Below are 14,951 nucleotides of genomic sequence, written 5' to 3'. Positions count from 1 at the left end.
GCAACACACTAGTACCCGGCTCATAGAGAATTCCACCCTTAACACATCATATGTTGGGGTTTACAGTCAAAGTCCATTTAGCAAATGTTTATCCTACGACGTGCTTTCCTTTTGTTTCCTGTAAGTATAGCTTCTTGCCCTGCCAGGATTTGGGGTCAGAGAAACACGAGGAGGCTATTAACATATCAATGGAGGGATCGCCTAGGAATCCAGAATTTGGAATAATATTTGCATCTCAAGCTCAGAAGCTGCCTAGGCAAGCCTGTTATTGATTGCCTTTAATTTCCCCTTAAAACAGTGTCTGTTTCTGAATAAAAGATTAATAGAGGCGGGCTCAGTTTGTCGGGTGATTTATACCCGAGTTCTCCCTCCTTTCCATTCAGAAGCGCGCTGCACACACGTCCCCACCCCTGAGATGTTTGAATTCAGTTCCTCAAGAAAAATTGCTGCTGATCACCAAAGCTTGCAGCTTAATTGAATTTGTCTTTGTCCACTTAATCATCGTGCTTACAAAAAGTGGGGTGGGTGGGACTTATACAGAAAAATACGGACCTGAAAAATACAGACGATCACTGAGGAGAGTGGGCTGACGAAAGAGATATAAAATGCACTTTAAAAAATGAAAATGCAGTGAGCCGTTTAGAATGTCCGTGCTGCACTCTCTTTGCTTTCTGCATGAACAGATACACCAGTATGGCCCCAGTATAAACATGGTGACCTGAAAAGTAAACTATTGTACCAGCTTGGAGCAGCTCTATCTTTTTTGTCTTGGCTGCAAATTTCTGTTTCCTTTTGGGGAAGAAAAAAACATGAGAGGAAAATGAAGATTTCTGTTTTGTGTAAAGTTTGGAAACCTCTATCTATAAATGAATGGTTGTTAATAATAATACATTGATAATAACAATCATTTATCAAGCACTTTTTTTTAAACCATTGTACTGAAGGCTTTCTACTCTTTATCTCATTTAATCTTGGCTCCAGCATGCTAAGGAGGTCCTATTAATATTCCCATACAGACAAGGCTTGGAGAAATGCAGGAAGCTGTCTAAGTCTTTAAAGTGGAAGAGCCAGATTTTTGAAGTATTTGATTAGAAAATCCAAGAATGCCACCCCACCACAAGAAGTACATTCGTTTGGGTTTGAATGTACTCCATCTCCATGTGTTATTTCAACATGGCGGATGCAGGAAGTATGAGCTTTCCAGTTAGGCAGCCAGTTAGGAATGAAATCCTAGGTCTGTTTCCTACTAACTAGACTTGACCACTAGGCAGTATCATCTCCCATGACCAGGTAGGCTTCCTGGAGCTTTCTTCCAATGTGTTGACTTTGTTCACTCTACATGGTCACTCTCAGGGTAAGTGACTTGCGATGCTGCAGAAATGAAAGGAGCAGAGAGGCAAGCTGGGTTAGTAAGAATCAGAACATGACAGCGACCGTGACAGAGCGCCCTCTCACCCCAGCCAACAAGAATTATATCCCAAGGACTGAAAAAGGGAATGACATTCCCCACATGTCACTTACGGGGAAGTTCGCAATTTTGCGCTTTTCCTAAATATCCTAACGATGGCCAAGGCTGGAGCTGCATGTGTGAGTGGTGGTCGCATGGAGGTTTTCTAGTGTCCCTCTGAGGTGGGGGACATAAAGAATGATTTTTGATCTAGTGATCACAGTTGAGCTAGAATTAAAGTTTTGGTAGAAAGAATGAAATCAGATTTCGGAAGGTAAAGAAATGAATGTGCCGGCTGTCTAGCTTGGGATAATGAGTGTTCGTTCCCTAATTTTCTGACTCTCCACTCTTCCCATTCTCCGTTCCAATGATTGTTTCACTGACTCAAATGAAAAAAAGCAAAAAGCAAAACAAAAGGTCTAGATGGAGCACATGCAGACTCGGTTACAGGTATCAGGCCCAAGACAATAAGCCAGACAGACAAAGGTTGAACGAATAATTAAATGGAGACATACACTGAGCAAATAATTCCACGAGCAATAGTTTAACTACCATTTTGATGCTTGCTGTGGAAAGAAACAAACACAGGATACAAAGAGACTATATTTGAACTGCATCTAACCTTCTAACATACTTCCTGTCTGCCTGTGGTTCCTTTTCCATTGGCTTCACTGCAGGGGATTGGTTGAGCCTGTAGGCTCTGCAGTCTGACCGGCCAACCATGGAGTGTCAAGTCCTGTGTTATTACTTAGGCTGTGTGACCTTGGAAAAGTTACTGAGCTTATCTGAGCCTTACGTCCCTTAGCTGTAGAGTGAAAATAATAGAAGTATCGACTCAGGGAGTCATCATTAGCATCAAGTGAGATGATCTAAGTGAACCACTTAGCCTTGGAGGTGGGTACACAGCAGGTGCTCAATTAAGCCTGGTTGTTACTAGTCTCTGAAAGTGATACCTACGTATTTTCTCCCCCGCATGCCAAGAGGTACTGGATTCTTTGCTCACGATGTGACAATGAGCATGATTTGGAGAGTGACCTACCAGGGTCAGAAGCCTGGAAGCCACTCAGTAGCTGTGTGTCCAGGCGACCTCTCCGGACTCCGTTTCCTTCATCTACAAAGGGAAGATGACAAATCCACTCGAGAATTAGAGTTAACGCACATAAAACACTTAGCTCAGTAAAGGGCAGCTGCTCTTATTATTACCTTATTATTATTTTTAGACTCTATACAATACATAATAATGCCCAACTATGCCTTTTAATACCATAGTGTTAGTGGTGTTGACGCATCAGTTTCTAAGTGGGATTTTGAAAGTCTTTCTCCAGAAAGTGCCTTGTCTTTATCCCCTAATGTTTCTTCTGAAAGCTCTTATTTGCTGAGTAAATTTACAAGAGGGGTGGTAGATAAGGGATTTTGTCCTTAAAACACTTCTTTAATCTCCACAGTTGCCATAGAATTTGTGTCATTTTTGCTTGGGCGATCAGATTCCATTTCATAAACAATATCCCCTATGTTTAAAAATCTTTAAACAGCCACTTGTAAGTGGCCTGACATGGACTCCAGCTAATGCCTCGTTTGACTTGGATCTTCCACTGTCTGTGGCACGAGATCAGCTGTTTACACCAGCATCAGACTCCTAAGTAGAGACCCGTGTTTTTCAGAACATTCTTTCCTTATTTGAAACAGTTCTCGAGTTTTCCGATATCCTCCTATAGAAGAATTTCAGTACATTGACGGTCCCTGGCAACCTTCCCCGGATTGGAATTATCATTGCATTTTAAAATTTCTTATTTTTCCCTGGTGTTCATTTTCGGTTTTCTTCACCCAGAACTTTTGAAGTCAAAATTGCCAGCTCACGCTGATCCGTCACCACCCTGGGCAATTGGGGAGAACTGGATATTTTAAACTGCCCTTGTAAATTTGGTTTTAACTAAATTTTAATCTTCAAATGGAAGGATTAAAACTCCTGTTGCTTATTGGTGATCCTGTTTTATGGGTCGCTCCTGTATGCCGCTCACTTGACCGGTGCTTTCCAATTAATTTTCTTCTCAACAGAGTCCTAGAAGGTTCTGCCTCCCAAAATATATCTCAGCTCATTTCACTAGTGTCACCCCTTCCCCTCTCCCACCTATCCTCTCTCATCTTTATGGCACACCTAACTGCCCTCCTGTTTCCTTCTTGCCCTCCTTCACATCCGTTGTTGTTCGCAGAGCAGCCAAAATGACTTTTTAAGAGAGCCTCCCCTAACACCCCGCCCCTCTGCCCCAGCTAAAAGCGCTGGGCCATTCTGTCCCAGTCTCTGCTGTTCTGGCTTCAGAACACTGAGCAACACTTTGAATTGTCTTTTATTGGTTTATTCTAACTTTGTTCTCATTCCCCTTCTAGAATCGAAGCTCTCAGACTCGGCGCTACTGACATTTGGGTTGGATAACATTTTGCTGTGGGGCCGTCCTGTGCAGCGCAGGGTCTCTCTCTACCTATGAGAGGACTGTGGCATCTTCATCTGCCCTCCTGAGTCGTGACAGCTAAAAATGTCTCCAGATGTTACCAAATGCCTTCTGGAGGTCAAAATTGCCTCCTGTTGAGAAGAAAACACTGGTCTATAATTTAAGGTCTTGTCTCAGCCTAAAACAGTGCCTGGCACATTATCAGGAGCTAACTGATTACTTGTTGAAGGACTGAATGAGTAACCCTGCATGGGAGGTGTTTTCATCCCCGTTACACAGAGCTGCTGAGGCTCTGGAGTTGATGTGACCTGCTCAGGGTGACACAGCCAGCAAGTGTCAGAGCTGGATTCCCCCCAGGTTGGTCTGAAATCCAAGTTCAATCTCATTACTTTAGGCAACACTAATATGCAGATAATACAATGACAATGCTGTCTGGGTCCTTTCCTTGTTGCTCACTTCTATGTGCTTCCACAAATAGCCTCAATTTACACTCCACTCTATGCAGGAGATACCGTTCTAAGCACATTATTTAGCTTATTTCACCAAATTTTTCCATAGTGCAGAGAACTAAAAATATTATTTAAACATCTAGTAGCAACATCTTCTTAGAGATAATTATTGTGCTCAACACTGGGATAGCTTTTTGAAAAGATCAAGCTTTTGCATAGTTCATGCAGTCACGTGGCTTGAAAAGAAAACAATACAAAAAGGAATGTAGTGAGAAGATGTATTCTTGTTTCTCTCTGACCCATTATTCCTCCATAGGTCCCTTTTATTAGTTTCTTGGGTGTCCTTTCAGAGTTTTCTTCTGTACGTGAAGCACATTTTCTTGTTCAATCTTTCTTTCACTTCCTCAAGACGAACTCTGGCGTCTCATACTTCCTCTTCGGCGTCTTGCTTTTTTTTCACTTAACGTCCCCTGATATATTTCTGCATTAGAGCAAAGAGAACGTTTTTCTTTTTTTTCACAGCTGTAAAATATCCCAATTTACGATCACATTCACATGTATTTAACCAGTTCTCTGTGGCTGGATATTTGGGTTGTTTCTTTCTGGTCTGTTATAAACAATGCTGACATGAATACACGCAACGTGCATTATTTTCCTGAACTTATCAGAGAGAAAAATCTTCCTCCTCTTTCTCCTCTCCCCCCCCATTCTTGTTTTCTCCTTCTTCTTCCTCTTCTTTTTAATGCTTGTGAAAGAATAAGCAGGACTCAGGATCAGCAGGATTTGCCATGTGGCTTTGGAAGGAAGAACATCCTAGAACAAGAATTCTAGAATTTGAGGATGGTAGTTTGCAAACTACAAGCCATAGGTCAAAAGGGGCACACCCATTGTCTTTGCAAATAAACTTTTATTTGAACATAGGCATACTCATTTGCTTATGTACTATCTATAGTTATTTTTACTCTCCAAAGGCAGAAACTGTATGGTCCCCAAAATATTTACTGTCTGGCCCTTTATAGAAAAAAATTTGCCCACCCATGGTGCTGAGATTAAGTACTTAGGCTATGAATCAACAGTCTGCATTCATATCTCAGCTCTGCTTACGTCTGTGTCATTTGGGTTACATAGTTATGAAGTGGGAGTATGAATCTCTAGGTTGATGTGAGAAATAAATCCAATAATCCTTGTTATGTGCTTACTCATTGATAGTTATTATGACTCATCTAAATGATTTTCCCATATTCTTGATGTTCTAGATTATAATCATAGTGGATCTTTTCTGTCCTTATAAAAATGAAACATCAAAAAGATTTGAGGAATTTGGGCAGCCACCTTTCCTGTTCCAGGAATAAGAGATCATAAAATACTTGCAGTATATTCGATGTTGATTAACAGAGCGGTGGCAACTTAGGAAGTGCCCACTGGAGTGCCACGGGGCACTGTTTTTGGTCGATTCTGGATATCATTTTGGTTCAGAACTGAAAAACTAAGGTATACGGATGAAATTTCTAGGAGATGTAAAGTGGGTATGATAGGATCACGTTTCGCAGTGGTCTCCATGCATCCAATGAAGGACTGGAAGAAATAAAATATGTACCAGGGATTCATGTGGATTCTGGCATAAATTATTTAAGTCTGGGAATAAGGAGACTTGGCCAGACAGCACTTCCTGGGAAGTAGATCTGGGGTTCCTAGTTGGCCACAAGCTCAATTTGGGCCAGATGTACACAGCTGCCAAGGAAATGCTCTTAGGCTGCATTGGCAGAGTCAAGTATATATGCGCCTTATGGGTCCAAAGAAGGTAAATCAAGAAAACAATTTAAATGAGCTATGACAGCCCACATTTGGAGAAGGGAGGTTAGTTATGGATAAAAATTACAAATCTGGGTGGGGATGTTGCCAAAGTTATGCAGGCCAAGGGGAATGTGGGGGAGTAGGCAGGTTGATGAGTCATCTGGGAACTGTCATAATGAGGAATGACTGAGAATCTCGGGATGTTTCCTGGGAAAAGAGATGAGCACAAAGGAAGAGACAGCTTTCCAAAGCCCAGAAGTCCTTCCCTGTGGAGGAAGCTGCCGTACCACCTCTGTTGCTTTTGGGGCAAACCTTGGGGAAATAAACGCAAGGTACTCACAACAGTTCTTCCACGTCTCTCCCGTGCACCCTGGGTCCAAGGTCTCAGGGGAGGCAAGTCCCTGGAAGCCATATTTGTTCTTCACAACCGTGGCTCCCTGTGGATAGCTGACCAGAAAAGGGACGGATACCTGCTGGAAGCCAGAACAGTCACACTCTCTCCCTGGGGAATATGGAATTTGCCATGGGGACTGCCAGTCTTCCTGTCCAAATGACTGAATCTGTAATGTGGAAATTTGGGACACATGGGCAGTCATTTGCCAGCGTGACAATCGCGTAGTTGAGAGTCTATGGAGAGAAAAGAATGAGGTAGGGATGTAGAGAAACAGAGGTGGAAGGCAGAGGGTCTTGCCTCGGTGTGTTCTTCTCAGCTTCCCATGCTTTGGTTTCAGTTCTTCCTGAAGCCTGACTGTCTTCCTGGACGCGGACTTCATGAGATATCTTTGTGTTCTTGTTATACATTCCCCCTTTTGACTTCTGCTAGTTCAACTGGGTTTCTTCATTTGTAACTCAGAGCGTCTAAACTATTTCAGAGAGCAGCAGAAAGTAGTTCAGAATATGGAAGACGTAATGGCAAATCCTGCTCCGCCATTGAAAGAGTCGCCTCAAGGAATAAGGATATTTCTCTCTCTGGTGATTCAAGTAGAAATGGAATGACCCTATGTCACAGGGAGGCACAGGCAAGAGTTTGGACTCGGGCTTCAGCAAGACTTGGCATTGACTCTGGGCCCTGAGGCTTTCCAGCTGTGGGAGCTTGGATGATGTTCTCAAGCTTTACCAAGCCTGTGTCTTCCGTCGAATGTGGGACAGAGGCATACCTCATGTAACTGTCGTGAGGATGAAATAATCTCACGCATTAATTTCCTATTACTGCTGTAAGAAATTGCCACAAACGTAGTGACTTAGAACAACAAGTTCATTATCTCACGGTTGTGGAGGTCAGAAATCCAAAGTGGGTTTCACTTGGGCTAAGGTCAAGGTGTTGGCAGGGCTGTCCCTCCTTGCCGTTTCCAGCTGCTGGAGGCTCCGTGCATTGACTGGTGGCCCCTTCCTCCACCACCAACGTGTATCACTTCCACCTCTGCTTCCATTGTCACATCTCCTCTGACATGGACCCTCCTGCCTTCCTCTTTCACTTACAAGGACCCTGGGATTACAGCGGATCCACTCAGATCATCAACAATAATGTCCCCATTTAAAAATCCTTCCCTTAATCACACCTGCCAAGTCCCTTTTGCCATGTAAGGTACCATATTCACAGATTCTGGGGATCGGGGTGTGGACATTTTTAGGGGGCCGTTATTCTGCCTGCCACACTGAAGGACAGAAAGAGCTACCCTTTACCAAACAAAAACTGCCTCTGCGTGAGGCACTGTGTGAAAGGCTTTTATGCAGATTATTTTATTTAAGCATCACCACCGTTCTAGGAGAATCAGAAAGGTAAAATGATTTGCCCTAGGCCACCCAGCGAGGAAGCAGCAATGCCAAGAACCCAGACTCATCATTTCACTCCAGAGCTCTCTGTCTTAACCACTGGTGAGAAACGGTCTTACATCAGACAAGGGCGTGTGGAACCAGAGAGGACTCATGCTGCCTTATGGGGCTGTGGCTCCGTAACTCCAGCCCCGTAGGAGCCAATTTTCCAGCAAACGCCATACATCTGGGTTATTCCTGTGAAACGCCTCAATTTTGAAATGTCAGAAACCAAATGTTTCAAAAACTCTGTGCAGGCAAACAATACAGACTGATGGGGTGCGTCTCCCCTTTATGGTACCAGCTTATGGTACCTTCAATGCTATACTATATATTTTTTTTGTATTTGATGATCTCTGACACACATCTAATATTTAGCATTCATTATATGCCTGGCATGATGCTACATGCTTTACTGTCTTATCTCATTCACTAGTACGTGTTCTTAATTTTTTTTTAAAATTGTATTGGGGAATATTGGGGGACAGTGTGTGTCTCCAGGGCCCATCAGCTCCAAGTCATTGTCCTTCAATCTAGTTGTGGAGGGCACAGTGCAGCCCCAAGTCCAGTCGCCATTTCTCAATCTTTAGTTGCAGGGGGTGCAGCCCACCTTCCCATGTGGGAATTGAACCGGCAACCTTGTTGTTCAGAGCTCATGCTCTAACCAGCTGAGCCATCCAGCCGCCCTGTATGTATTCTTTTTCTTTTTCTTATTTATTTATTTATTTAAAAAAATTTTTTTTTTATTTTTTAAAATTTATTGGGGTGACAATTGTGAGTAAAATTACATAGATTTCAGGTGTACAATTCTGTATTACATCATCTATAAATCCCATTGTGTGTTCACCACCCAGAGTCAGTTCTCCTTCCATCACCATATATTTGATCCTGGTATGTATTCTTAATTAAGAATTTAATTTCTTAGTTGGGAAGTTATTTTTATTTTTAATAGGATTCTTATTGGCGAGGGTAAGGCTCCCACAAAGGGTCTTAACCCTTTCACTGCATTAATTGATTTCAAGTTTTTTCTTCAAAATGTGTCAAAAATTCACAAAAAATAATTGCAGTATTTATAGTTTTAATACAGTTAAGGTGCTACATTTTATTAAAATAAATAATTACTTTAAAGTCTAAAAAATTGCTATTGCTATTCATTCTTGAAAAACACAAAAATATAGAAAAATGTACATCTGCTTTCCTAATCTTCCTTTCTGGAACACTGAGCTCGTGGGGTAAAGTCAAACGTTGCAGTCAGTGGCATGGAAATATCATTTGACTATAGGCAACTGTCGCAGCGAAAGTGTAGAGCAAAGGTTCAGTTGGTCTTGGTTTCCAAACCTGGCTCTGCCATTTGACAAACTGTGTGATGGTGGGCAAGTTAATGCATCTCTCTGAAGATATTTCCTCATGTATGTAGTTTGTTTGTGGATTTCTGGTAGGGTTTCTGTAGGCGGAAGAACTTTCCATAGCGCCATATAAATATTAGTTATAACCGAGAGAAAATTCATCAAATAGCTTAATCAGCAGGTCAACCGCCCAGAGGCTATAGTCCTTGCTGTGGATAAAAGGTAGAGATGAGATGTGCTGTTTTCAGCTGGAATTAGACACATGTCAGGTCTCAGGGCTGACGGGAGGCCTCATAGCACAATTTCAACTGTCTTGGAGCAAAGATGGACCTTTGCTGCTGGGAACAGCTCTAGTTCTGCCTCAAAGTCTTGGGCATCACCGGGTGGAGTTTCTCATTCATTGTAGAGGTCTGCTTGCTACAGTGGAGACCTACGTGTCCAAAGTGGCAGCTGAGACTGGGTCTCAGGAGATCCAGGTGTGAGTTGTACGTTAGTCACTAATCAAATGGCCTTAGGACTTGTTTCTTTTCTTGAATCAGTTTTTCCACTTGGCAAACTGAATGAGCTCACATATCCTATGGCCCATCCAGTTACTTTTAAAAATGGGCTAAAAGAGATAAGGGAATTCCTTGCCAACGTATCTTAGAACTTTTCATATTTTCTTAAGCGGGTTCTCTTTTGAAGGCATCTGGACACCGACAAAAAAATGTAAATGAAACTGTTTTTATAATATTTATGTTTTAAAAGTTAAAAGTTCAAAGAGGTGAAAATACAGTTTCCCTTCTTCTTTTGGTCATGGTGTCTTCATTTCCATCTTCAGAGAAAACCACAGTTACAAGTTTCTAGTATGTTCTTTCAGAGATGTTTTGTCAGTGGTTCTCAGCTGGGAGTGGTTTTTGACCCTAGGGGATATTTGATAATATCTGGAAACAGTTTTGGTTGTCACAACTGAGAGAAGGATATTACTGGCATCCAATGGGTGGAGACCAGGAATCTTGCAACGCACAGGACAGCCCCTCCATCCCCAGAGCAAAGAATTACCTGGCCCCAAATGTCAATAGTGCTGAGGTTGAGAAACCTTGCTGTATGCATATGTTAGCAAACATAAGCAAGCACACACAAACACGGGCACCCCTACCCCCACCCCTTGTAGGCACAAACGGTAGATACATCACATGCTTCACTTCATCTTGTCTTTTTCACTTCACTATGGAGCTTGTTCTGGATCTGCACAAATAGGTCTTTTCAAGCTACAGACTATCCTGCTGTATAGATGGGCCATTTATTTACTCAGTCCCCTATTGAGAGACACTTAGATTGTTTCCAGCTTCTACAACCCATTTTGCTATGATTATTCTTATTCACAAATGCCCACGTGCCAATGTACCTGTCTGAGACTGCCACTATGCGGCCTAGCCAGGCCAAAGAGAATGTGGCTTTCCAATGCTGATGGGTGTTTCCAAAGGTCCTCCGAAGACGACCAGTTCACAGTCTCACGGATGATGGAGAGACTGAATCGCACTGACACCTTTATCAACGGAATACGGCCCTTCCATCTTTCAGTTGATTTCACTTGAAATAATTATACACTTCAAACCAACTGTAATTTCCAACCATTCATTTTTCACCAAACATTTATTCTTTGTGTCTGGCATTGAAGCAGGATGGGAAGGGGAAGAATAGATCTTGGAGTACCTCAATGGCACTCCCAGAACACTAGACTGAGACAAGCCAACACATAGTTTGTACTGCTATGCGATCAATTCCATGAATTAGGCCAGGATGCAAGGCTATCACCCAGCTTTTTGTTCTTATGTTTCTAATTTTTCCAGAAATGCCTGGAAATTAGATTTTTATGTGACAGCTCCTTATTTTGAAATACTGGCAAAGAATTTAAATAATTTGAAAACATTTTGAGTGTCACAGACATCAGGTCTGAAGGGTGGATGTAGCCTGTGGACTTCCAGCTGTCACCCTCTGATGTTCAATGATTTTATTGCTTCTGGAGGAGACTCATGGATACACAACCTCCCTACATAGGGCCTAGGGCTGTGGTATATATATTTGCACACAACCTTAGTTTTTAAAGATAAATTCCCACAAGTGGAATTGCTCAATAAAATAAAATAAAATAAAAGTTTCAAGGCATTTGATATATATTGCCAAACTGGCTCCCAGAAAGTTCCGCTAATTTACATTTCTACCATCAGTATACAGGAGGGCTTTCCTCTCGTGGCCTTGCCAACACGGGTTATTAACAGTGAAAATATTCTTCTGCCAGTTTTCCAGTTAAAAATATTCTCATTGTTCTATTACTTTATTACCTATGGTGTTCCCGGCTAAAATTAAAATACTGACCTTACCAAAGGTTGGTGGGAAGGTAGAACTGGAATGCTCACACACCACTGTTAAAAGTGAAAATGGTATGACCACTTTGGAAGATAGTTTGCCTGCTTCTTAAAATGTTAAGCTTATACCTAACCTGTGATCCAGTCATTCCATGCCTAGGTATTAGGTTAGTGCAAAAGTAATTGCGGTTTTTGCCATTATTTTTAACCTTTTAAACCGCATTTACTTTTGCACCAACCTAATATTTATCCAAGAGAAAAGAAAATAAGAGGTGTGATCAAACAATATGGTGACTGTTAAAACAATTTTTTTCCAGTAAAAGACACATTGTCATTAATCCCCCTCAAAATACTCCCCCTCACTTCAAACACACTTATCCCATGGTTCTGGCCACTTTCTGAAGCAGATCTGGGAGTCCACTTTCGTGAGTGTCTTGAGTTGCGCTATCCTGGCTGCCTCGATGTCCTGAATTGTTTTGACTTTGGGAAGAGCCAAAAGCCACATGGTGCCAAATCTGGTGAATAAGGTGGATGAGAACACACCGTAATATTTTTATTTGACAGAAATTGCTGTATGAGAAGCGATGTGTGACATGGAGGATGACGGAGGACGAAGTAAAGACCGTAATGACAGAGGACTTCCAGAACTGCTTCAGAAAGTGGCATGTACCATGGGGTAAGTGCATTCGAAGTGAGAGGGGGTATTTTGTGGGGGATAAATGGCAATGTGTCTTCTACTATAATAAATTTTTTTTAAACATTCACCGTATCTTTTGATCACACCTTGCACGTGTTCATGTGAAGGCTGTGAGCAAATGTTTCCGGTGGCTTTAACTGCAATAGACCCAAACTGAAGACCTACATGTCCATTGATAAATGAATGAATAAATAAATTATGGTGCATTCGTAGAAGGGCATACAACTTGGTAAGAAAAAGGAATGAACTACTGATACATGCGATACATGAATGAATCCCCAAATCATTATGCTGAACGGTGCCAGACAAGAAAGGGGATATACTGTACGATTACATTTACATAAAACTCAGATTTTATACAGCAATCTATAATGACAAAAAACAGACTTGGTTCCCTGGTGATGGGAGGAGAAGGGAGAAATTACAAAAAAAAAAAAAAAAAAAAAGAAATGATCCCTAAAGTGATTGGTGGTGATGGTTCCATAGGTTTATACATAGGACAGAAAATAGCAAATGATACCCCTTAAATATGCACAGTTTATTGTGTGTCTGTTGTACATCAATTACATGTCAATAATGCTGTTTTAACAATCCCTCCAAATATTAGGATATTTTTGTTGTTGTTTCAATTACTATTATTGTTGTTGTTTCATAAGCAGGGGCACCAAGTATGACCAGGCTGGCTGAAAACTGCACAGTCTGGGGGTGCAGCCCAAATGGACGAGGGTATGCACCCACCACTGGAGGTGTAATAAATGCAGCAGCCTTCCTCGTCAGCTGGTTATCACTGCATTTCTGTATCAGCATTTTCCAATTCTTCTTAGGAGTGTTGCCTTTTAAAAATCACCTATAAGCTCTCTTTATATATTAAGACTGTGAAATGGGTGTCTGTTTATAGGTTGCAAAGATGATTACTGGCTTGATGTTTTGGAGCTGAGCTTTGATGCTGACGAACCAGTGGCATTTCCTTCTGATCTGATACACTACTTCTTGGCAAATCACTGCCCTGTGAATTCCTTTCTTGGCACCTAGGATCACGGCTTACCACTTGTTTTTCTACAAAACAGGTTTGTCCAGCAACTTGTATTTGTAACCTTCCTTGTGATTTGATTGATTGAGTCTATTGTCTCTGAAATCGGGGAGCTGCAGGCTTACAGGTCAAATGTATGAGGCTTTGGTAGGCCTTTTGAGGTAAATACCCCAAACCCCAACTCTTAATAAAATGATGGTCAACTGTGCTTCTCCTTCCCTTACTTTCATTTCAATTTCAGTGATTGCCATCCTTTACCGCGGGCTCACCGTATCTCACCACGTAGCTGTCCCTGGGTTAAGGGCTTTATATATCTTTCATATCAAATTCTTATAACCCTGTAATCTAGGTAGTATTAGTTTCATTTTTTTTTTTTTTCATATAAGGAAACTAACTTTGGAGAAGCAAAAAAATCTTATCCAAGACGACCTAGGGAATAGGCGAGGAAGCTGAGTTTTGAACTCGTGCTTGGTTAGACTCCCAAATTCTGCCTCCCACCTTACCACGCTGGGTTTTAAGGAGTTGCTTATGAGTTTGTCTTTCTTTATCTTCAAAGATGAAGATAGACACAGGCTTCATCTTTTAACCTTGATAACAAGCCTAAGAGTTTGTGCACAATAGGTCTTGAGATCTACTGGGTCGAGGAGGAAAAATAACGGTCTCTGTGGGATGGGGTGAGGGGAAGGCTGAGAATGTGTTTCTAAAATGTTTTCACTTCAGTCCCACACACAAACATAAAGTGGGTCAAAAAGTAGCAAGACAGCAGGCTCACTTTGTCACACGCTCCTTCGGCGGTCAGATGGCATATGATAACACCACGCGCAGCGTTTCTCAGCTTCAGCACTAGTGACATTTCAGGCCCGTCATTCTCTGTGGTGGGGACATCCTTGTACATTGGGGACGTTTGGCAGCATCAATGATCTCTACCCACTAGATGCCTTGTTGTGACAACCAAAAATGTCTAGACATTGACAAATGTCTTCTGGGGGAAAGAATCGCCCCTGGTAAAGAACCACTGGTCTGTGATTCATAAAGGTTTAACAATGACTTTCAGAGCTCCGAGAAAGAGCCTGAGATTACAGGGCCAGTAAAAATACACGGGGACATTTCTTTCTCTCTCTCTCTCTCTTTTTCTCCTCTACTAGCAGAACTTCCTAGTGGAAGCTTAATGTCTGATCAGCACGCTTAGAAGCCTGAGACATGTTTGCTTAAACATATGGCTAATTAAAAGAAAACATTTTTATCATCCTTTTCTCATTAAGGATGAGAATTATTGAACTCATACGACTGATTCGTCTTAATGGTATGTCCCTTGATGCGTGTTATCTCATTTCATACTCTCACCTTTTTAAAATAGGCATCGACGTCACCCCCATTTTACCGATGAGGAGACAGAGATTTCAGGAGATTCAATACCTTCTTCAAAGTCACTCGGAAGAATCGATGTAGCTGGGATGTTCACCCCAACTTATTTAATGCTGGGGTTCATTCACTGTATTGATTTCCAAAATGAATATTCATTAGCAGGGGGCATTTAAAACAATCTAAAAATAAAAAGAAGAAAATAAAATCACTGTTAAT

The 14,951-nt window shown here is 41.7% G+C and overlaps 1 long non-coding RNA gene across 1 annotated transcript in view; it reads left to right on the top strand.

The window, feature by feature from the left end:
• Positions 1-14,951, top strand: part of LOC141568246 (uncharacterized) — a 27,211-nt gene extending 12,260 nt beyond the window's left edge. The window contains exons 2-4 of the long non-coding RNA XR_012491331.1: positions 12,208-12,319; positions 13,239-13,407; positions 14,728-14,951. This is a non-coding gene — a long non-coding RNA (uncharacterized LOC141568246). The remainder of the gene's footprint in view (positions 1-12,207; positions 12,320-13,238; positions 13,408-14,727) is intronic.

Source organism: Rhinolophus sinicus, linkage group LG13, assembly GCF_036562045.2.
Source record: "Rhinolophus sinicus isolate RSC01 linkage group LG13, ASM3656204v1, whole genome shotgun sequence".
NCBI lineage: Eukaryota > Metazoa > Chordata > Mammalia > Chiroptera > Rhinolophidae > Rhinolophus > Rhinolophus sinicus.
This window is presented reverse-complemented; position numbering and strand designations above follow the sequence as displayed.